The sequence below is a fragment of the Alligator mississippiensis genome, chromosome 1 (assembly GCF_030867095.1).
Source record: "Alligator mississippiensis isolate rAllMis1 chromosome 1, rAllMis1, whole genome shotgun sequence".
Classification (NCBI taxonomy): domain Eukaryota; kingdom Metazoa; phylum Chordata; order Crocodylia; family Alligatoridae; genus Alligator; species Alligator mississippiensis.
The window spans coordinates 32400627-32424779 of record NC_081824.1 but is presented as its reverse complement, the minus strand read 5'-3'; positions in this window follow the sequence as shown (position 1 = coordinate 32424779).

Below are 24153 nucleotides of genomic sequence, written 5' to 3'. Positions count from 1 at the left end.
TTCCTGATTTAAGTTAAACCAGAGTCCTCCAGCATCCCAGCATGCTCTGCAGCCCTGGGCTGGGCTCTGCTCTCTGCTCCAAAGATATGGGATGGCCCCACCCCTCTGCTCACTAGACCAAGCAGGGGTGGGTGTATGGCCAGACAACCCCTGGCATGGCCCTTTAAGTCAAAGTGGGCAGGGAGGGGGTTAATTCTTCCCTCCTTCCCCTACCCCCCACCACAGCGGGGTCTGCCTGTCTGCTGGTGAGCAGCTGAAGTGGAGGCAGTGGCTGGCCAGGGCTGGCAGACCCCAGCTGCGGTCCCAGGGGCAGAAGGGATGGAGGGAAAAATTAACCCTCTCCCTCCCCCCTTTGCCTTAATGGGGCCATGCCTCCCACCCCACAGCTGGAGCGGTGAGGAGTGGGGGAGGGGCAGCAGCCCCAAGAAGGGATTTGTTCTCCTTCCCTTCTCTGTCACAGCCATCCCACCATGGCCCCATTAAAGCTAAGGGGGCAGGGAGGGGATTAATACCCCCCCCCTCCAACCAGGGGACTGCAATTGGGGCAGAGCAGCCTGCCTCCTCCCCTCCCCATCCCCACCCTCACTGCCACAGGGCAGGGAGAGGGGCTTTGTGGAGTGCTGCCTAGCTCCAGAAGAAGACTCTTCCCCACCCCCCACCACCACCATAGGGTGAGGAAGGAGGCTTTGTGTGGAGCTGCCCAGCCCTGGAGGGGGACTCTGCCCCCTCCTCCCCCCCCACCACAGGGCAGGCAGGGGAGCTCTATGCAATGTTGCCCAGCCCCAAAGTGGGGACTCTTGCCCCTCCTCCCCCTCCTCATCCTCCATACTGGGATGCTGAAGGACTCTGGGACAGGGAGGGGGGCTCTGTGCAGCCCTGTCCTGCCCAGCCCAGCCCAGGTGCAGTTAGCAGCTGTCACTGAGCTGCAGCCATTGGGGAGGCCCCATGGTAGATGGCTGCCAGGCTCCGGGTCTGCCGGCACCTCTGAACCAACCTGGGTAGACTGCTGCCTGGCCAGCTGCCACCTTTGCATGCCAGGTCACTGACAGGGCTCAGCTTCCCTGTCACTGAGCTGCAACTGCTGGGGAGGGCCCTTCCCCTGTCATGGGGGTCTGGCCATGCCCCAGTCTGTCCACACTCCCTCTTCCCCCTCCCCCTGAACCATGCAGGCCAAGGTAGGGGTTTAAACCCCTCCTCAGCAGGGATCCTGGTTTTTCCTCATAAAAAAATCATAAATTCTCTGATAAAAACCCCAAAATAGGTCATTAAAATTAAAGGCCCCCCACAGCCTGCCCCCCTGCTCAGCCTTACACTTCCCCCCACAGATTCCCAGCCCTGATGGTGCCTCTCACCCCTCCCCACAACAGCCCCCCAACCCCACAGACACATACACACAGGCACAGACACAGACATGCAAGCACAGGCACACACATGCAGGCACAGACACACACACCCCAGCAGGTAGGTGTGTGGGGGGAAGGGGTGGGGCAAGGAAAGGGGAGGGACTGGGGGGGCAGATCGAGAAGGGGGTGGGCAGGTACAGAGCATGCCCCGGGGCCCGGCGGTGGCATCTCCTTCAGCGCCTTCCCATACTTTCCTCCTTTCCTGGGGCAGTGGAGGGGGCACACCAGACACCACTGGTCCCATGCGGTACACCACAGAGCCTTCCCGCCCCCCACCTCAGCTCGCTCTCAATACGCACTCCCAGGAGCAGAATCAGGGGGGGTGAGGGCAGCGGTACCCCTCTGTGGGCCATACACGCACTGCCTGGCCGGGGGGAGGGGGCAGTTCGCAGGTGGTGGCCAGCACTGCTGCCACACCGCCACCATCATGCCCGGCACTGCTTTCCCTCAGCCCCCATTCACTGCTAGCCAGGCAGGCACTCCTGCAGGGAGCTGGGGTTCACACGTGGTGACCATCACCGCACCACCACTGCCACGCCCCGTGCTGCCTTCCCAGATCCCTGCTCCTTAGCCATACTCAGGACTGCCAGGGCCTGGCCACACCCCTTCCCCCCACATTGGGTCAGCTTCCCTGTGGAAGGGAAGGGAGGGCTGCTCTAACACGCCTGGGCTTCTGGCCTGAGCCACTGCAGGTATGTGTCTGAATTTATGGAATGAAAAGTGGATGGCTGTCTGTCCACTCGCAAATTGGTTCAATCTCTGCAGGTTAGACTAACCTGCAAAGACTGAATCAATTCAGGATCAGGCTTTTTGAATGCCTGTCCCTAGCCCTAAAGCTATTTGCTTTGTTACTCAGAACTGGCTGGGGTTGTTGGGAGAGAGAAACCTGAGCTGTAGCTGTTGTAAAGAGTTGTTTGCAAGACATTTCTAGAGTCTTTCTTGAAATAATAAATAATATTTGCTTTTACTAAGAAGGCGTCCTTCTTAACAGCACTCATCATTACACCAGTGTTTGCAAACTTCCTATTAGAAACCAGTACATTCATTCTTTTCATATAGGGTTTGTTTTTAACAAAACCCCGCAGTCCACTAGAATTTTTATTTTCTTGGCTTCTTTGACTGTATATCCAATGCCTATATTTTTCCACTGTGCCATTAAAACTAAGTGCCTTGATGACTGAGAGAGAAAGGAAGACCAGATCCAGTAATGTTCAAAAATGCGGGGAAGGGGAAATGGGTATAGAAAAGAAATTAAACACCTGAAAAGATGCTTCTCTTGTATCCTGTTTTGATTGCTGCTGGCTCTTTTAGGCTTGTTTTGTCAGTTTCCTGTTCAACTTAATGTGAAATAATCTATTCAACAGCTAACTTGGGACCGGAGAAAACACCTAAGTGATCCAGATGATGGTGTATTCTTACAGTAACTCTCCCTTCAGCTGCTTTTTTCTCCTGTTGTTTTACACACTCATTTGTGACTTCTAATCTTAAATTGGACAGAAAGCTCTTTGGTCTATCTGTGTTTTATGGACTAATGACAAAGCTGCTGCACAAAGAAAGCCCCTGCACAAGAAGACTTTTAGGGGTCCCATGAAAAGGATGAATAATGCTGCATATTCTTGACTGCCATCTATTGGCATACTGTTCGTCACCTAAAGAGTTTGATGATATATATGCAGACATCTCTAACAGATGTCGCAGTATGTACATTGCCTAGCAAATTGCAGCACTGCACTGGATTGGAGCCTTCATGATTGCTGTCATTTAAATAATACATATGAATAATAAAAACCCTGGAAAATAAAATAGCAGCATTTTTTACTATAGGACTATTTAAAAATAAAAACATCACACTCTTTAGTGTTTTATTTAGTGGAACTAATTGTGTAAGTTGGTCCCATCCAATGGAAGCAAAGATAGAGTTTGTCTTAAAAATGTAGATAGAGCTAAGCAGCATTATTAATATTTTTCAGTTCATGACCAATAAAGCTGCTTCAGGAAATGCAATACTACGATATTACACAAAAAATAGTGTTGTTCCAGTTATGGGTTGAAGTAATGAACATGGAATTTAGAATCAAAAGGTTTTGAGTTTTAATTCAGGCTCTGCTTATGACACTATGTGATCTTGAGCTAATTACTTCATCTACCCTGTTTTCAAATCTGTATCAGGCAGTTAATAATATTTGCCTGCTTACCAGTTTCCCAGGGGTGTTGTCAGAATTAGTTAATGACTGGAAAGTGCTTTTTATGTATAAAGCCTGTATTTCAGGAAATATATAATTGGAAAAGTCTAGGAGTGTCTCTTAGAAACAACTGTAATACATCTGTAATACAACTGTAATATATCTAGGGAGTAACACATAATGATGAAGCAGTTAAGACCAAAAATTAAACTTTTGACTCTAGACAGAACATTTGCATATTTGGAAGATGTTCCCTTTTTTTAAAAAAGGGATTGAAATAAGATTTCAGAAGGGCTAAAAATATCTCTTTTTCAAATTAGCCAGCTTCCCTTTTTTTGGACAAAGTATGTAGTGGTACAGCAGCAGTACTCATCATCCTGTAAATAGTGGCCTTAGAGCTACAAATAAAGATGTGTTCTTTGAGTCTGTTTCATACAGAACAAAGAACTTTCATTATTAACATAAAGGACAGATTTAAACATTTATTGAATTTAAGATTATTATGATCATACAGCTGATCATCTGAATCACAATACAAGATTTTACCATGAGATTCCAGGATAAGGCAAATAACTTTTGGTTGAGTTAGATCGCATCTTTTAGTAAGATGTACATTCAACAGCCTCAAGTAACTATGAATCAAGATAAGAGGATGTGGCAGAATCAGGAATGGATCATTCAAAGTAAATTGTTTCAAGGGTCAAAGGCATGAGGTGTGAGGAAATTAGTGCAGGTTCAGGCTTGTCTCTGCTTAGCCACTCTCCCATCCCCATTGCCCAGCCCCTCTGCAAGGCAAGAACACACCCTTACCTGTCTGCTCATGAAGGCCAATCCTCAGCTCAAGGTAAAATCATCCCTGTTCTAAACTGTCCCAAATATATGTCTGTCTTACCAGCACCTAAAAACTTCCAATTATAGAGATTTTTAACCCTTTCTAATTTGTCAATATATAGTTTAGAAATGTGGACATTAGAGCAAGGCAAAGAGCTTCCAAGGTTCTGGGACAGGCAGCCATGCACATAGACCCCAGGCAGGTCCCAGCATCTGTGGTTGTGTGTCAGCCAGCCCCAGGGCTAGAGACTCCAGAGCTTCCAGGGTCCACAGTTTGGGGGCTATCAGTGAGGCAGACTGTCTTCGAGCTCAGGACCCCAGAATTTTTTACTACACAGAGAACTTAGAATATTTTTTGGTTTGTTTTAAGTCCTAATTGCATTGAAACCATCTTCTGAACTATCAAAATCCTCTGTGAAATAAATTACCTTTCTCCACACAGCTCTATTAATTATGCTATCATCCTTTAAATAACATTATTGGTTGCATCTCATATCAGCATTTATATAATTTTAGTGCTCTGTGATTTGGAAAATATCCGTTTATACCTTAAAGATTGTTTTGTTAAGTCAAGTAGAAAATGATGTTTCTGTTAACTATCAACTTGTAGCAGACTGGACAAAGAAGATCTGGCATTTTATCAACTGGATGAGAACTGCTATAATCATTAATCATTCTATAGTATTTGTAATCCAAGGGATTCAAGCCTTTTGAAAATAATTAACCCTAACATCACTTCTATGAGTTAGTTACTATAGAACTATCCCACAACCAGTTTACAGCTGCATAGTGTTAAGTACAGAATGGTTGAGAGACCTTCCAAGGTTACACAGGGAGAGGTGGCAAAACCAGGAATGGATCATCCAAGAGTCTTAACCTCCTGTCTCTGGCCTCTTAATTTGCCATGGTCAGTGAATAAAACTAATACATGCTCACAGAGAAATGCATGAGCATTCACTTGCATTACTCTCCCTTCCAACTTCCAAACAGAGCCTACCAGCTACTATCGTGGGCTGTTTCATCATTGCTGTAAACCTTGAGTAGCTGTTTATGTTACTGTAAAGTGCATATGAAATGCTACCAAATGGAAGATGGTAAACCTGGACATTGTCTCTGTGTTGGTGTAAATGTCTTCATGAGGTGCAGGGCAGGAGTGAACCAGGTCCTGCAAATGCCAAGTTCCCACCCATTTTTCACCTTTTTTACTTCTGTTTCTAGGACCCAAATCAGCATAACCAATATGCCAACCAAAAGGAACAGCAGCACATACACCTGGAGTACATCAATACTAATCCTTCAGCCCAAACACTGGGGAGAGAGCAAGAGGGAGTAACCAGGTGCCTGCTCTCCTATTCATAACCACTGCACCCTACTGAGTTCCCACTTGAGAATCAAACAAGCAAACTTGAACTTCTAACTGAAATCCTATGAGGCAGCACTACCTTTGGGATGCTGTGCTGGCCAATTTAAAAGAGTGCTTAAATTACAAAACATTCAGATTTTGACAGCCATAAATAATGGTTAGCATTATTAGGGCTATTATTAAATATAGGACAAGTGACAGTAACTCCAAAACAGTCAAACCTGGATGCCTTAAAGCAGGCACTTACATCCATAATTAAGTTCCTAAATCTAGTGGATTTTCCGAGGTGTCAAGCAGTCTGCACTGAGATTTGAGGACCTTTGGGAATTGGGCTAATTAACATATTTAAATGCCTAAATATGGATTTAAATCACTTTAACTTTAGAAAACACTGGCCTTAGTGACTTATCCAAGGTCATGAAACATGAAGGGAATGGACACCAAGAGAGTCACACACCAACCAAAATTCAACTCCAGCAGACAACCTTAAGTTCAGACTGATGCTATGACACCTATTATACCTCATACTTTGAGGAGAACAAAGAAGAGGCAAGAAAAACTTCCATTGCTTTTGTTTTTAATGCATTTCTCTTTATCATTTCATTGTATCATTTTGTGTGGCAGCTACAAAGCTTCATAGGCAAGCTGAATATTAACCATTCTGCTATGCTCCACTCAGTCACTCCTGGCACAGGTTAATCCCTGTATCATAGGCTGCCACCAGTTTGCTAAGCAGCTTAAAAGGACATGTTATAACTTTGACAATGACCTGCTAATGGTTTTACATTTCTCAGAAGTATTATGAGCTATCTTTGTCACTTTTATCTTCTAATGAGATCAATAAATTTAGGAAGCAGACATAGATGGAGCAAACTGCAATGCCACAGCCAAGGACGTGGTGTGTATAACTGCTAAACTATAAATAATAATGTAGAAACTATAATCAAACCTTGACTTTTGCAAAGAGAAACTAAGCTGCAGGTCCCCTGGCATAACAAAATCCCCTCATAAGTTAGGAAAATAGTATAACCCATGATTTCTTCTTTCAGGTCACACCATGCCAATCTCCTAATAAAGAGCTTCACATTGGGAAACAGGTTGCATTAACTGGGGTTTAAACCTTCCAATGGGATATTATAGTTTTTTATACTTTATTCTTCTCCACCAATCTTTGGTGCTTAAACATGTAATAAATGTTTAGGTTAGAATCTTCAAGTAACCTCAGAGTATATGTCTATCCTTTGGTACAGATACAAGGTTAATTTTACATAAACCCATCCAAGCATCTCAACGAACCCCTGTCTTTCTCAGCTGGAATTTGTAATATGTCAAACAATATGCCTCCCTCTCTCAGCTGCAGAGTCCTGTTGTATTCTGCAGTTCCCATCAAAGCTGAAGGAATTAGACTTAGACTGGAACTGAGATACCTGCTTTGCATCTCTCCCCTTAAATACATGCTTCTAAGCAGGGCAATGAACATTTGCATACTACTACAATATACCTCTGAGAGGACTGTATTTATGCCAGCAGATCAGTGCATCTCATACTACCGATTCATTCCTCCTTTGTTAACCTAAGGAAAATACACATAGCAACAAAGTTGAATCTACTACACTGAAGCAGTGCAGGTGGCTTCCAAAGATAGTCAGCACATGCTTGAATAGATGAGTTCCAAAGTACATTTATTCATTGCCAAGGGGTACTAGATCCCACAAAATGAACCATATGGGCAAAGTGGAGTAGTTGCCCCAGTAGCTCGATTTGGTTCACTATCTGAGTAGCTAAGAGTGCAACTATGGACATTTTGTACCATCAACTTGCTTATAAGCTTGAAAACATGAGCGCAAGCTGCATCCACAAAAGAGAAGATACCTTCTGAAGATGTACCCTTTGAAGTAAAGGGAGTAAAAGGGAGGCCCAGGGAGGAATAGGAGCCCTGCTAAATGGGCAGAAACAATTGGTGACAGACAGGGGGGACAAGGCTGAACTCCTCAACGGGTTCTTTGCCTCAGTGTTCCTAAGTGAGGGACACGACAAGCCACTCACTGGGGTTGTAGAGAGGCAGCAGCAAGGCACCAGACTTCCACACGTAGATCCTGAGATGGTGCAGAGTCACTTGGAAGAACTGGATGCCTTTAAGTTGGCAGGCCCGGATGAGCTCCATCCGAGGGTGCTGAAGGCACTGGCCGACATCACTGCAGAGCCACTGGCGGGAATATTCGAACGCTCGTGGCACACGGGCCAAGTCCCAGAGGACTGGAAAAGGGCTAACGTGGTCCCCATTTTCAAAAAGGGGAGGAAGGAGGACCCGGGCAACTATAGGCCAGTCAGTCTCGCCTCCATCCTTGGTAAAGTCTTTGAAAAAATTATCAAGGTTCACATTTCCTTGCAAAGCCAGCGGATCACGGCACTCAAGGGAGCCCACCCCAGCCCCAGCCCTGGTAAAATCTGTGGGCAAGGAAGGAGCCCCCCAGGGGGCACTTGCCTGCCTGTACACAAATGCCAGGAGCTTGGGGAATAAGCAGGAGGAGCTCATCCTCCTGCTCAGTGCAAACAATTACGATGTCATAGGGATCACGGAGACCTGGTGGGACTCCACCCATGACTGGACCACGGGGATAGATGGCTATACCCTGTACAGGAGGGAACGTGTAGAGAAAAGGGGCGGGGGTGTAGCTCTCTATGTTAAGGAAAGCTACGCGTCCCTGCAAGCCGATATTGGCGACCAGGGTGGACGGCTGGAGACCCTCTGGGTTAAAATCCGTGGGGAACACGGCACAGGGGACACAATGGTGGGAGTCTATTACAGACCTCCCACCCAAAGTCCTGAGTTAGACTAGGAGTTTGCCCAGGAACTGGCTGAGGCAGCTTGCTCCAGGACCATGGTTGTCATGGGTGACTTCAATTACCCAGACATCTCGTGGGAGGATCGCTCAACAAAATCTGAGCGGTCGCAGAGCTTCCTCTCGTGCGTGGATGACCTCTACCTGACTCAAGAAGTCTATGGGCCAACGAGAGGCAAAGCGCTGCTCGACCTGGTGCTGGCTACTGGAGAGGACCTAGTCGGCGACCTAGTGATCGATGGGAAGCTGGGTGACAGCGACCACGAGCTGATCACCTTCACCATCCGCCGAAAAGCTGGCAAGTCAGTCAGCAACACGCAAGTCCTTGACTTCAGGAAAGCCGACTTTGACAAGCTCAGGAGGCTTGTCAGTGAGGCCCTAAGGGACTGTGACCACAGGGAGAGGGGAGTTCAAGAAGAGTGGTTGCTCCTCAAGGGAGCGATCCTCAATGCACAAACTAAGTCTATTCCATCTCGGAGGAAAGGGAGCAAGAGGGCACAGCAGCCCCCCTGGCTCTCCAGGGACCTAGCAGACCTCCTGAGGCTAAAAAGAAAGGCCTACAAAGGATGGAGGATGGGAGTCACCTCCAAGGAGGATTATTCTGCACTGGTCCGGTCCTGTAGGGAGCAGACCAGGAAAGCCAAGGCTGCAACTGAACTCCAGCTAGCTTTGAGCATCAAGGACAATAACAAGTCCTTTTTCAGATATGTGGGGAGCCGGAGGAAAAGCAGGGGCAATGTTGGACCCCTGCTGAACCAGATGGGGCAACTGACAACTGACGCCCAGGAAAAAGCCAACCTATTAAATAGGTACTTTGCGTCGGTCTTTCATCAGCCCCATGGGACGCCCGTGCCCGCTACAGGGCCGGGAAGTCCGGGTGAGGGTGATCCCCTGCCCTCCATTAATGCTGACTTTGTGAAGGAACATCTTGAGAAGCTGGATACCTTCAAGTCAGCCGGCCCTGACAATCTTCACCCCAGGGTACTCAAGGAGCTGGCGAGCATCATAGCCCAGCGTCTAGCGCGGATCTTTGAAAACTCTTGGCGCTCTGGTGTAGTGCCCGAAGACTGGAAGAAGGCCAATGTGGTGCCTATCTTCAAGAAAGGGAGGAAAGTGGATCCGGCTAACTATAGGCCCATCAGCCTGACTTCTATCCCGGGGAAGATCTTAGAAAAGTTTATTAAGGAGGCCATCCTTAATGGACTGGCCGACGCCAACATCTTAAGGGATAGCCAGCACGGGTTTGTTGCGGGTAGGTCTTGCTTGACCAATCTTATTTCCTTCTACGACCAGGTGACCTATCACCTGGACAAGGGAGATGAGATTGATGTCATATATCTTGACTTCAAAAAAGCCTTTGATCTGGTGTCCCAGGATCGTCTCTTGGAGAAACTGGCCAATTGTCGCCTTGGGTCCTCCACGATCCACTGGCTGGAAAATTGGCTCCGGGGTCGGACCCAGAGGGTAGTAATTGATGGAAGTCACTCATCGTGGTGTCCTGTGACCAGTGGGGTCCCCCAGGGCTCTGTCCTTGGACCCATACTGTTCAACATCTTCATTAATGATGTGGACACTGGAGTCAGAAGCAGACTGGCCAAGTTCGCCGATGACACCAAACTTTGGGGCAAAGCATCCACACCAGAAGACAGGCGGATGATCCAGGCTGACCTGGACAGGCTCAGCAAGTGGGCGGGTGAGAATCTGATGGTGTTCAACGCCGATAAATGCAAGGTTCTCCACCTTGGGAAAAAAAACCCGCAGCATCCTTATAGGCTCGGCAGTGCTATGTTGGTTAGCACTATGGAAGAAAGAGACTTGGGGGTCATCATTGACCACAAGATGAACATGAGCCTGCAATGCGATGCTGCGGCTAGTAAAGCGACCAAAACGCTGGCTTGCATCCATAGATGCTTCTCAAGCAAATCCCGGGACGTCATTCTCCCCCTGTACTCGGCCTTAGTGAGGCCGCAGCTGGAGTACTGCGTCCAGTTTTGGGCTCCACAATTCAAAAAGGATGTGGAGAAGCTTGAGAGAGTCCAGAGAAGAGCCACGCTTATGATCAGAGGTCAGAGAAGCAGACCCTACGATGACAGAGCCCTGGGGCTCTTTAGCCTGGAAAAGCGCAGGCTCAGGGGTGATCTGATGGCCACCTACAAGTTTATCAGGGGTGACCACCAGTATCTAGGGGAACGTTTGTTCACCAGAGCGCCCCAAGGGATGACGAGGACGAATGGTCACAAACTACTACAAGATCGTTTCAGGCTGGACATAAGGAAGAATTTCTTTACTGTCCGAGCCCCCAAGGTCTGGAACAGCCTGCCACTGGAGGTTGTTCAAGCGCCTTCATTGAACACCTTCAAGATGAAACTGGATGCTTATCTTGCTGGGATCCTATGACCCCAGCTGACGTCCTGCCCTTTGGGCGGGGGGCTGGACTCGATGATCTTCCGAGGTCCCTTCCAGCCCTAATGTCTATGAAATCTATGAAATCTATGAAATTTGTGAGAGCCCGGCAGGACAAATTATGCTGAGGGGAAACCAGCACTGGTTTGTGGCGGGCAGATCGTGCCTGACCAATCTCGTCTCTTTCTATGACCAGGTTACAAAACGCCTGGACACAGGAGGAGGGGTGGATGTCGTATACTTAGATTTCAGGAAGGCCTTCGATACAGTATCCCACCCCATACTGGTGAACAAGTTAAGAGGCTGTGACGTGGATGACTACACAGTCCGGTGGGTGGTGAACTGGCTGGAGGGCCGCACCCAGAGAGTCGTGGTGGATGGGTCGGTCTCGACCTGGAAGGGTGTGGGCAGTGGGGTCCCGCAGGGCTCGGTCCTTGGACCGATACTCTTTAAAGTCTTCATCAGTGACTTGGACGAGGAAGTCAAATGTACTCTGTCCAAGTTTGCAGATGACACAAAGCTATGGGGAGAAGTGGACACACCGGAGGGCAGGCAACAGCTGCAGGCAGACCTGGACAGGTTGGACAAGTGAGCAGAAAACAACAGGATGCAGTTCAACAAGGAGAAATGCGAAGTGCTGCACCTAGGGAGGAAAAATGTCCAGCACACCTACAGCCTAGGGAATGACCTGCTGGGTGGCACAGAGGTGGAAAGGGATCTTGGAGTCCTAGTGGACTCTAAGATGAACATGAGTCGGCAGTGTGATGAAGCCATCAAAAAAGCCAATGGTACTTTATCGTGCATCAGCAGATGCATGACGAATAGGTCCAAGGAGGTGATACTTCCCCTCTATCGGGCGCTGGTCAGACCACAGTTGGAGTACTGTGTGCAATTCTGGGAGCCACACTTCAAGAAGGATGCGGATAACCTGGAGAGGGTCCAGAGAAGGGCAACTCGTATGGTCAAGGGCCTACAGACCAAGCCCTATGAGGAGAGACTAGAGAAACTGGACCTTTTCAGCCTCCACAAGAGAAGGCTGAGAGGCGACCTTGTGGCTGCCTATAAGTTCATCACGGGGGCACAGAAGGGAATTGGTAAGTATTTATTCACCAAGGCACCCCCGCGGGGTTACAAGAAACAATGGCCACAAGCTAGCAGAGAGCAGATTTAGATTGGACATTAGGAAGAACTTCTTCACAGTTCGAGTGGCCAGGGTCTGGAACAGGCTCCCAAGGGAGATGGTGCTCTCCCCTACCCTGGGGGTCTTCAAGAGGAGGTTAGATGAGTATCTAGCTGGGGTCATCTAGACCCAGCACTCTTTCCTGCTTATGCAGGGGGTCAGACTCGATGATCTATTGAGGTCCCTTCCGACCTTAACATGTATGAATCTATGAATCTATAAGTACAGAAATAGCGAATCGAGTATTATCAGTTCTGAGAAGTGTTTCATGTGACCCTGTCTGGGTAATCAAGGAGCAGCTCCCTACTTATTATAAACAGCGTCTTTATTATAGCAGTTTCTTACAGGTCTGTTAGAGGGCCTGCTGTTCTCCTGCAGCCTCTCTAACTCTCTTCCTCTTCCTGTCTCCTCCCCCTCACTTCCTGTTCCTCCTTCTGACTCCTCCTTTCTGCTGCTGCTGGTTTTGCCTCCAAGATCCATACATATTGTTACATATTTCCTTTCAACAGTCAAAACAGATGATAAACTTATTCCCCTGGTTGAGCCAGAGGTTGCTAGCACATAGCCCACCGTGGAGACCAAGCCTTTACCACTGGTCTGCTGTGTTCTTTAGGGCTCATGGTCATCCAGGTGTGCTGGTCATTGTACCAGCCTCCCACTTCTTGTTTGGTTGACTGTCCTGGGTGCTATGCCTGCTTCTGTTCTGTTCGTATCTTTGTTTTGTGGGCTGGACTCTACTTGTGTATCTCTTTCCTTTGTGGAGTCCATGGCGTCTTTCTCCCATATCTGGGGCTCACTGATGACTGACCAGCTGTCAAAGTTGTCTTGGTCCTGATCCTGGGATCTTTTGCTCACTTGTATTTCCACTCTGCCAGCTCTCCGCAGCTGCTTCCAGTTATGTCTCAGCTGTTGTCCACTATCTGTGACAACTTCATAGGATCTATCTCCCACTGCACCCTCAACAGTGGCCTTTTGCCATTCTTTCACATGTGGACTTACTGGTTGTACCCAGACCTTTTCCGCTCTGCACAGTGGTCTCAGGTCCCTGGCTCCTTTGTTATATTGTGATGTTGCTGAGACTGTTACTTTTCAGCTCCTTCCATGTACTGTCGCCCCTTCCCCCCTGGGGTTGTAGCAACCAGTCTCTTATGGGGAGTAATGTCTTAGTTCTCCAGCCCATTAATATTTGGACTGAGCTACTGCCCATTCCTAGGGAGGGTGTGTTGCGATGGTCCAATAGAGCCAGGTAGGGAACCCCTGCAGTCTTATTTGCCTTCAGCAAGAGTCTCTTGGCTGTCTTTACCACTGATTCAGCCTTCCCATTGCTTTGTGGGCACCATGTGTTGTGCTGGAATTCCCATCTAGTGCAAAACTGTTTGAATTCTCTTGAGGTTTATTGTGGGCCATTGTCTGAGAACAGAGTGTCAGGAATCCGATACCGTGCAAAATGAGCCTTCAGCTTCCTGAGCACCGTTCTTGCCTGAGTGTCTTTGATGTAATCCACCTCCCAAAAATTGGAATAGTAGTGTACAGTGACCATATAGTCTCTGTCATTGACATTGAAGAACTAAGTCCCTACCTTCTCCCAGGGCTGAGAAGAGATGTCATGAGGGTTCAATGTCTCTTTTTGCTGTCTGTCACTGTATTCCTTGCACACCTCACATTGCTCCATGTTTGTTCTCAAGTGGGCATTCATGCCTGGCCAGTAGATGCACTCCCATGCTCTCCTCAGGCATGATTCTATTCCCATATGTGAAGCATGGAGTCGGTTCACGATGTCTCACCACAGAGCTGCTGGGATCACTATCCTGCCTCCCTTGAACAGAATTCCATCCTGTGTACATAGTTCATCCCTCCATTGGTAGTATGCGGCAACTTCTGGTGGTACTTGTGCCTTGTGCTGTGGCCAGCCCTCTAGGATGGTTCATTTAACTGCTTGTAGCACACCATCCTGTTCCGTACTCTGTTGTATTGCTTTGACACTGCTCATGGAGATGGGTAAGTCTTGTACCATATTAATGGACTCTATCTCCTGTTCTACAGATCTATCTGTGCTGCACTCTGGAAGGTGTGCTCTACTTAGGGTGTCTGCTATTTGCAGGGACTTCCCTGGGTAGTATTTTATACTCACATCATAGGCCTGGAGTCTCAGCAGCATGCATTGAAGTCTCTTGGGTGCACTCGGCAAGGGTTTTTCATTATGAACTCTAATGGTTTGTGATCTGATTGCACATCTACTCTCTGTCCAAAAGTGAACTGATGGAACCATCCCAGTCCAAATAATACCACTAGTAACTCCTTTTCTATCTGTGTGTATCTCCTTTCAGTTTCAGTCATTGCTTTACTAGCAAAAGCTACGGGCTGCTGGTTCTGCATCAGTACTGCTCCCAGACCTCCTTCTGATGCATCACACTGTAGTACTAGTTGCTCAGCTGTGTTATAGTACTTCAGTGTTGGGGCCTCGCTGATGAGTTTTTTAATTATTTGAATGCCTCCTCTTGGGTCTGTGCCCATTCCCAGGCTGCATCATTGTGTGTGAGCAACCTGAGTGGCTCACAAGTGTTAGATAAGTGTGCACAACATTTGGACAGATAGTTAACTATCCCAACAAGGTGCTGGACTCCTTTGACATCTTGTGGCCTAGGCATCTCCATAATGGCTCTCACCTTCTCTGGGTCTGGCCGCAATCCTTCTGAAGTCAGCAGATGTCCAATGTAAGGTACTTCTGTTCTTCTCAGCTGTATTTTGTCAGCATTTAGTTTAATGTTCCTCTCCCAGCATCTGTTAAGGAGATCTTGCAGTTTGGCATAATGGTCATGAATCGCCTCTATATCATCCCCTTCTCCTATGACAAGAATATCATCAGCCACAATCTTGATACCTGGAAGACATTCCAGCTCCTGATTCAGTTTCCACTGGAAAACTTCTGGAGCTGGACTGATCCCCATAGGCATCCTTAACCAGAGATACCTGCCAAAGGGCATACTAAAGGTTGTCAGATGGCTGGAAGATTCGTCTAGCTCCACATGCCAAAATCCATTCTTGACATCGCAAACTGGGAACACTTTTGCCCTAGACGGGTCAGGTAGTACATCCTCAATTGTTGGCAGTGGCCCTTTTTGAGTGCCCTGTTAAGTGGTTTCGAATCAATGCAGATTCTGAGTTTGCCTGACAGCTTCCTTACTACTACTAGGCTGCTGATCCAGTCAGTGCTTTTTTCAACTAGTGTGATGATGCCTTTTTTCTACAGGTTTGTCAATTCTTTCTTCAGTGGCTCCAGCAGGACTAGTGGAACTCTGTGTTTTGGCAGTCATACTGGTTGCACCTGTGGATGTATTTGTAACTTCAGTTTGCCTTCAAAGAGTCCAGGGCCTTGGAATATGTCTCCATATCTTAACAGAATGTTAGGTAGTGAACCGTTCTTGCTTTTCTGTGACCTGGAGGATGTTGTGGTATTGCACTGTAATTAAATCTATGGCCTGTGTTGCCCAGCTGCTCAGCAGTGGATGGGTGATTGCCCTGTCAATCACTATAAATTCCAGCTAATACTGTTTCTTGTTGTGTGGATTTATTATAGGCAGCCAGCACTTTCCCAGTGGCCTCACACTTGTTTTATTATACATTAACTGAACTTGGTGACATTTTCCATTCTGATGCTGCTACTCAATAGGTTCACAGGAAGGACATTGCAAGTGGCTCCACAATCCACCTGGAATCTTATAGGTCTTTGTTCTAGCATCATAGTTGCAAATATGGCTGAGTTGTTGCCCACTTTTTTCTGTAATGTGTGTATCCTGTGAGTCTGTGAATCTGTCAAATTTACACTGAAAGCTTCCTCCTCATCTGTAGTCTCCTGATCTCTCTCATCACTGTGTGGACTGTTTTTATTCTATTTGGGTGGCAATGACACTGACCCCTGAAATTATTCTTTTTTCCACATTTGTTGCACTCTTTTCCACAGGCTGGGCATTTGTCCTTCTGCTGTTCATGTAGCTTCCCACAGTACATGCACTGAATCATATTGTCAGCGTTTGCAGTTGGTGTGTCAGGTTCCTGCTTTCCAGAGTCCTTTTGGTTGAGCCTGTGAACCTGCTCTGTACATGTGGCTGTTGATATCATTTTGATCCTTTGTTTAGACAATTATGCTGCTCTTGCAATTTGGTGACACTCTGCCGGGGTTAGAGTTATTTCTCTTAGTAGTCTCTCCATCAGGACAGAGTCCCATGTGCCACACACAATCCTATCCCTGATTAGGGAGTCTTTTATGTTTCCAAAGTTGCATGAAGATGCCAGAGTTTTCAGTGCTGTGACATAGGCCTCTATTCCTTCTTCTTCCTCTTGGTTTCAGGTGACAAACTGATATCTCTTTACAGCCTCATTTTTCCTGGGGTCACAGTATACATCAAATGCTTCTGTTAATTGTTCTAGTGTGTCTGAGTTCCCTGGCATCAGTGTCGCACTTACTTCATGGCCTTTCCCCCCCAACTAGATAGTAAAACAGCTTTACTTTCATTTTCTCTTCTTTATCAGCCATGGTTAACTCTGTATACAGACTGAATTCTTGCTTCCATTGTTTCCATGTCTGTGCCAGGCTCTTTGTGTTGAAATCCAGCTGTCCTGGGGGCTTCAGTCCTTCCATGCTTTTTGCAATCTGTTTGAATGACCGCTGGGGCCCAGGTCTCTCTCTTCTCTTGGGCTTCCTCACAGACTTTCTGCTGCCACCGTGTTTCATGTGACCCTGTCTGGGTAATCAAGGAGCAGCTCCCTACTTATTATAAACAGTGTCTTTATTATAGCAGTTTCTTACAGAGCTGTTACAGGGCCTGCTGTTCTCCCCCAGCCTCTCTAACTCTCTTCCTCTTCCTGTCTCCTCCTCCTCACTTCCTGTTCCTCCTTCCGACTCTTCCTTTCTGCTGCTGCTGGTTTTGCCTCTGAGATCCATACATATTGTTACAAGAAGCAAGTATGAACCATCTCCATATTTAGATAGCACTCCTCATCATAGTCCTTAAGAATTTACCATAGCATAAGAATACAACACATGGGGGAAACACCAACATATTAAAATATAGAAATTATTCTTGTGCTCAGACCAGCAGTCCACTTAGTCCAGCATTTCTAATCCTGCTGGACTCTTGACTTCAGTAAGACTTTGTGAGCACATCTACATGTGCACTTTACTGCAGAGTTGACCATTTAGCTCCACAGTAAAGCATCACTGTCTACATGTGCAGCACAATTAGGCTGCAGTAAAATAATTAACTCCTTTGTAGGATAGTACTGCCCAACAGAAGTACCATCCTACAGTGGAATTATTTAGTGTGCTGCAATGCACATGTAGATGGTAACCAGGGCTGACTGGAGCACAAGGGTGCTAAAGTGTGGGGTCTACCTGACAGCTAAGAGACAGGCAGCTGCCTGTGTCATGCCCTAGTCAGCTTAACATGATGCAGTCCCGAGCACATGTATAAGCGCTGCTCCCAGGAGCAATAAACTCCGGAACAAACCACAGCGGAATTTATTCAACGTGCATTAATAGCACACATAGATGCACCCAGTGACAATGAGTTGCATAGCCTGTTTGTGCATTTTGTGAACAAAAGTCTTTTAATCAGCTCTGAATTTGAGCATGACTCAGATTTATGTCATGTACTGAAAACAAGTGTTAATATGATCCCATTAATTAGAAAATACCATAATAAAGCCCAGGTATTTTTCCTCTCATTCTTAAACAGGAGGCACACCATACTCCTGAATGATAGAGCCTTTCTTTGGAACACTAAACAGCAATAGCATTAAATGTAGAAATGCTCATGTGTCTATAATAACAATGCCTATGTGTCTATAAACAAAGACAAGGCTGGTTACTCATCCAAATACCCCAGGAGCATGTGGCTTGCTTTGGCAAGGATTTTACACTCTAAAATGGAATGGGCTTAAAAAAAAATGATTGCAGAATATGAAAATGAAGGCAATTGAGCACCTTTGAAACAACAGCAGCTACCACCTCAGTGCACTGCATTGTTGGGATGTCAGGAATCAGCCCCAGGAAGGCTTTCAGTGGTACTGCAGCCATGCTGCTCTTAAGTGGTTGCTGCTGACATTGGTGCAGATGAGCCCATGCTATGTATGAGCTGCAAATCAATTATGGAACCTAACAAGTAGAAAAGGGAGAAAAACAAACCTCACACAATAAAGAATCTTTAAACCTATATTTACGTGGGCATCCTCAGCATTTAGAAATAGGCCTCATCTTTCCCAACACTGCAAATAAATCAGTTTGATTTGCAATAACAAGCCAGATTTAGCCTGTTTTCACAAATGCATTCCCAATGCCTGAGGAACACATAAAAGGTCAAAGGTCAAGTTGTTTGAAGGTATAGGCATTTCAAAGTTTGAGCTGCACACATGCATTAGGCATCAAACGTATTAGCTGAGCCTTTGCAAAAGTATGGAAGCACTTTTTCTTTAAAATGAGATTAATTTCTAGGGCAGCATCTGGATTCTGCTCCTTATCTACTCTCAGCCTAATTAAAATCATTTTACCATAACATTAATTGTTCCAGAAATGACCTGATTTTGCTTCTATTAAAGTCAATGGCTAATTCCATTGCTAATGCTTGAGTAGTATTTGAGAAGTAGGTTGTTGCCTGCGAAAGCTCAGGCCTTTCTGAACCAGCTAGTCTCTAAAGTGCCATGGTACCCTATCTTCTGCGTGACTGCAGACTAAAACAACTAACCACCTCTCTTTTTGTTGTCAGTGATGTCAGCTCAAGTGCCTATACACCAATGCTAGGAGCATGGGGAACAAGAAGATTGAATTAGCACTCCTGCTTGCAGAAAACACTTACAACTTAGTAGGGCTAACTGAAACCTGGTGGGACTCTACCCACGACTGGGTGGTACACATTGAGGGCTATAAGCTGTACAGAAAGGACAGAGGGGTGAGGAGAGGGGGAGGGGTTGCGCTCTATATTAAGGAGCATTATACATCAATCCTTATCAAAATGGATTCGGAGGAGGAGAAAGTAGAAGGATTGTGGGCTAGGATACATGGAGGACAAGGGGAAAGAGATTTGGTGGTAGGGGTCTGTTACAGACCCCCACACCAAGGGGAAGAACTAGATTCGGAACTCCTGAGGCAGCTCTCCATAAAGGCTAGGGAGGCAGTAGTCATGGGGGACCTAAACTACCCTGACATCTGCTGTGCAATGCAGACAGCAAATTCCCACTGTTCACGCAGGTTCCTATCTTGTGTACAGGACCTCCACCTGACACAGGAGGTACATGGTCCCACTAGGGCGAATGCCTTACTAGACCTGGTATTGGCAACAGGGGATGACATGGTAGGGGAACTACAGATCAGCGGTCACCTGGGGGCCAGTGACCACCAAATAATGGAATTCATCATAAGGCGTAGAGTGGGTAAGGTAACTAGTAGGGTGGAAGTGATAGACTTTAGGAAGGCTGACTTCAGCAAACTCAGGTGTTTAGTCTATGACGCACTGCAGAGTAAGAGATTTGGCGAGATGGGAGCCCAGGAAGGGTGGCTGTGCCTTAAGGAAACTATCCTTCGGGCACAGAGGGAGACGATAGCAAAGTGGAGGAAAGCAGGGAAAGGGGCCAAGAGGCTTCCCTGGCTGACCAGAGAAATCCAAAGCAGCCTAAGGGCAAAAAGGGGGGCATATAAGCAGTGGAAACAGGGAGGGATTACTAAAGAGGAGTATACCTCCTCAGCTCACAGTTGTAGGGAGGCAGTTAGAAAGGCCAAAGCTACCATGGAGATGAGGATGGCATCCCAAATTAAGGATAACAAAAAATTGTTTTTCAGATATATAGGGAGTAAAAGAAAGGCCCAGGGTAGAATAGAACCGCTACTGAATGGGCAAAAGCAATTGGTGACAGACAGGGGGGACAAGGCTGAACTCCTCAAATGAGTTCTTTGCCTCAGTGTTCCTAAATGAGGGGCAAGACAAGTCTCGCAATGGGATTGTAGCGAGACAACAGCAGGGCACCAGACTACCAAGCGTAGACCCTGAGATGGTGCAGAGTCACTTGGAAGAACTGGATGCGTTTAACTCAGCAGGCCCGGATGAGCTCCATCCGAGGGTACTGAAGGCACTGGCTGATGTCATTGCACAGCCACTGGCAAGAATATTTGAACACTCGTGGCGCACAGGCCAGGTCCCAGAGGACTGGAAAAGGGCCAATGTGGTCCCTATTTTCAAGACGGGGAGGAAGGAGGATCCAGGCAGCTATAGGTCAGTCGGTCTCACCTCCATCCTTGGCAAAGTCTTTGAAAATATTATTAAGACTCATATATGTGAGAGCCCAGCAGGAAAAATTATGCTGAGGGGAAACCAGCATGGGTTCATAGCAGATAGATCATGCCTGACTAATCTAGTCTCTTTTTAGGACCAGGTTACAAAACACCTGGATGCAGGAGTAGGGGTTGACATCGTCTACTTAGACTTCAGGAAGGCCTTCAATTCGGTATCCCACCCTCTACTGGTGAACAAGTTAAGAGGCTGTGACTTGGATGATTACACAGTCTGGTGGGTGGCAAATTGGCTAGAGGGTCGAACCCAGAGAGTGGTGGTGGATGGGTCAGTATCCACCTTGAAGGACGTGGGCAATGGGGTCCCGCAGGGCTCGGTCCTTGGACCGATACTCTTCAATGTCTTCATCAGTGACTTGGACGAGGGAGTGAAGTGTACTCTGTCCAAGTTTGTGGATGATACAAAACTGTGGGGAGAAGTGGACACACCGGGGAGGTAGGGAACAACTACAGGCAGACCTGGACAGGTTGGACAAATGGGCAGAAAACAATAGAATGCAATTTAACAAGGAGAAATGGAAAGTGCTGCACCTAGGGAAGAAAAATGTCCAGCACACCTACTGCCTAGGAAATGACCTGCTTGGTAGCATGGAAGCAGAAAGGGATCTTGGAGTCCTAACGGACTCCAAGATGAACATGAGTCGTCAGTGTGATGAAGTCATCAGAAAAGCTAACTACACTTTATCGTGCATCAGCAGGTGCATGACAAATAGAACCAAGGAGGTGATACTTCCCCTCTATCGGGCGCTGGTCAGACCGCAGTTAGAATACTGCATGAAGTTTTGGGCGCTGCACTTCAAGAGGGATGTGGATAACCTAGAGAAGGTCCAGAGAAGGGCCACTCGTATGGTTAAGGGCTTGCAGGCCAAGCCCTACGAGGAGAGACTAGGGCACCTGGACCTCTTCAGCCTTCACAAGAGAAGGTTAAGAGGTGACCTTGTAGCTGCCTATAAATTCATCATGGGGGTGCAGAAGGGAATTGGTGAGGCTCTACTCACCAAGGTGCCCCTGGGGGTCAGAAGAAATAATGGCCACAAGCTAGCAGAGAGCAGATTTAGACTGGACATTAGGAGGAACTTCTTCACAGTTAGAGTGGCCAAAATCTGGAATGGGCTCCCAAGGGAGGTGGTGCTCTCCCCTACCCCGGGGTCTTCAAGAGGAGGTTATATAGGCATCTGGATGGGGTCATCTGAACCCAGCACTCTTTTCTACCTATGCAGGGGATCGGACTCGATGATCTATTGAGGTCCCTTCCGACCCTAACATCTATGAATCTATGAATCTATGAAAATGGGTACCTTTTTTGTAAGGCTGCTCACCCTGCTGTATGGTACTACATGCACCTTCCCATTTAAATGGATACAAACGTCAAATGTTTCCCTAGAATATTTTCATTTAACTACAATAAAACAACTTTTTCAGTGACTCAATTCAGAGCCAAATCTCTGAATGATGAACACACAAAAAAGAAATATTCTCAGGCTGGTTCTGCAGGTTATTAGATCAGCAAAATAATTTACCACACCTTGGGTTGTTTCTTCATTTCTCAATGGCTGTAGAGATAGCTGTAAAAGGCCTTTGTCTGCTTTGCACTTAGTGTTTTTAGCAAATTTTAGTTTCATTCTCTTATGCCATTATTTATCTATTTGACCTCTACCCTCCCAGGAACTGAACCTTGTTGAGTGCCTTCCATATATATCCTAACTAGTGTTTCATCTCACAGGCTAGTGTGGCGGTCAAATCCACCTTTTATTTAACAAATGCACCAGCAGCCTTAGCGTTTTCAAGAACCAAAAGTACCACTGAAGAACACTTACATTTCCATATGTAGTTGATATGCACACTGGAAAATCTCATGGATTATTATATTCAGATAAGAAAAAGAACAATAGGTCAAATTTGGACCCTTTCTGTATCTGAGTTGCACGGTCTCCATGAAACTACTTGGTGCATAGATTCATAGGGCGTGTGTAGACAAAATGGGGGTCCTAAATTGAAGTGGGGGGGTTTTAAGAACACCACTTCAATTTAGGGTGAAGCAAAACCCCACATCATGCACACACCAGTACACTTACCTGCCTCTCTGGTGATGGGGAGGGGAAGACGAGCTGCCAAAGGGCAGAGAGGTCCCTGGGCTGTGAGGGGCGGGGCTGGTGCTTCCCTCTGCAGCAGTGGAAGCCCCTCCCCAGGTGGCACCTGTCTCGCATGGTCCCGGGGGGGCACTGCAGCTGCAGAGGGAAGCACCAGGCCCCTGTGCAGCTGAGACAGGCAAGCAGGCTCCAGCGAAAAGGTAGGCAGGCAGGCTCCACTGCCAGGCAGGCAGGCTCCAGGCTGCTGCCAGGCTGCCTGCTCAGGCTTCCTGCAGAGCCATGGAGCTGCATGGAACCCAGTGCTTTGCTCTACTGCTCTAAGGCAGCAAACTAAACTTCCTTAGAGGAGTACCTCAAGTCATTTAAGACGTATTATGCCACCAAATTTGCTACAGTGGCTGGAATTACTGCACAATACACCGCTGACACATGCAAACACCAACACCATTAAAGCGGTGCAAAAGCATTTAACCCACTTTAAAGTGTTGTGCACACATGCCCCTCCTTTCGTCTACACATGGCCATAGACATTACTGGCTGGAAGGGACCTTGCAAGATCATTGAGGCCAGTCCCACGGCCACAGGCAGGAAGTCTACTGGGGTCAAATAACTTGGTTCTGGGGCAGAGAGGAGATTTTAAAGCCTGAGAGGAATCATCAGCAAGCTAAGTACAGACAGTCAAAAAGCCCAAGGCTGAATTGATTCAGTCTTTGCAGGTTAGTCTAAACTGCAAAGATTAAACTGACTAACAAGTGAATAGACACGTACTTTTGATTCAGGATATGCAGCCACATGCCTGCAGTAGCTCAGGCCAGAAGCTGGGGGGCACTACAGCACAGCTGTCTGTCATGTAGCCAGCATGGGCTGTGTGTTTGCTTCTTCTTCCACCTTCCCCCAAGGTCTCTGGGATTTGTAGTCCAGAAACACAACAGCAGGACTCTGCAGGATTGCTCATCACTTCCTCTTCCTGCTTCTAGCTGCTTCTGGGATTTGTAGTCCAGTCACAGCAAACAGTGAGTTTAGCAAGGCATATCAGCTCTGTACTTGGGAGAAGCGGGGTTTGACACTCCCTTTCCTGGAGCTTAGCTGGGGTTTTCCCCCAGCCCTTCTCTGCTGGACAAGCAGCATAGCCCAGGTCAGGGCTGAAAAGCATGCTGGGATGCAGGGGGACTGTGATTTAACTTGAAATAGGAAGGGGTCTGGGGCAGAAATTTCATAAAATGGTTTGACCCAAATCAGTTAAGTCAGATACTACATTCAACCAGGTTTATCTTAAACCAGTTTCAGCCATTTTGAAACCAGTTTATGTGCACTAAACTTTTGTTCTGTTACAGATTTAAACTACTTCCTGATGAGTTAAACCAGTTTGTGTCACTTCTGTCCCTAGACATCATGTACCTGTTTGGTAATCTAACACAGCCCCTCTTCCCAGAAACCTGCTTGAGACTGCACCCCAACTATTTTGGCATTTTGACTGTGAGGTACTCGGAAGATAACATCAGGAGAGGTGGTACCTCTC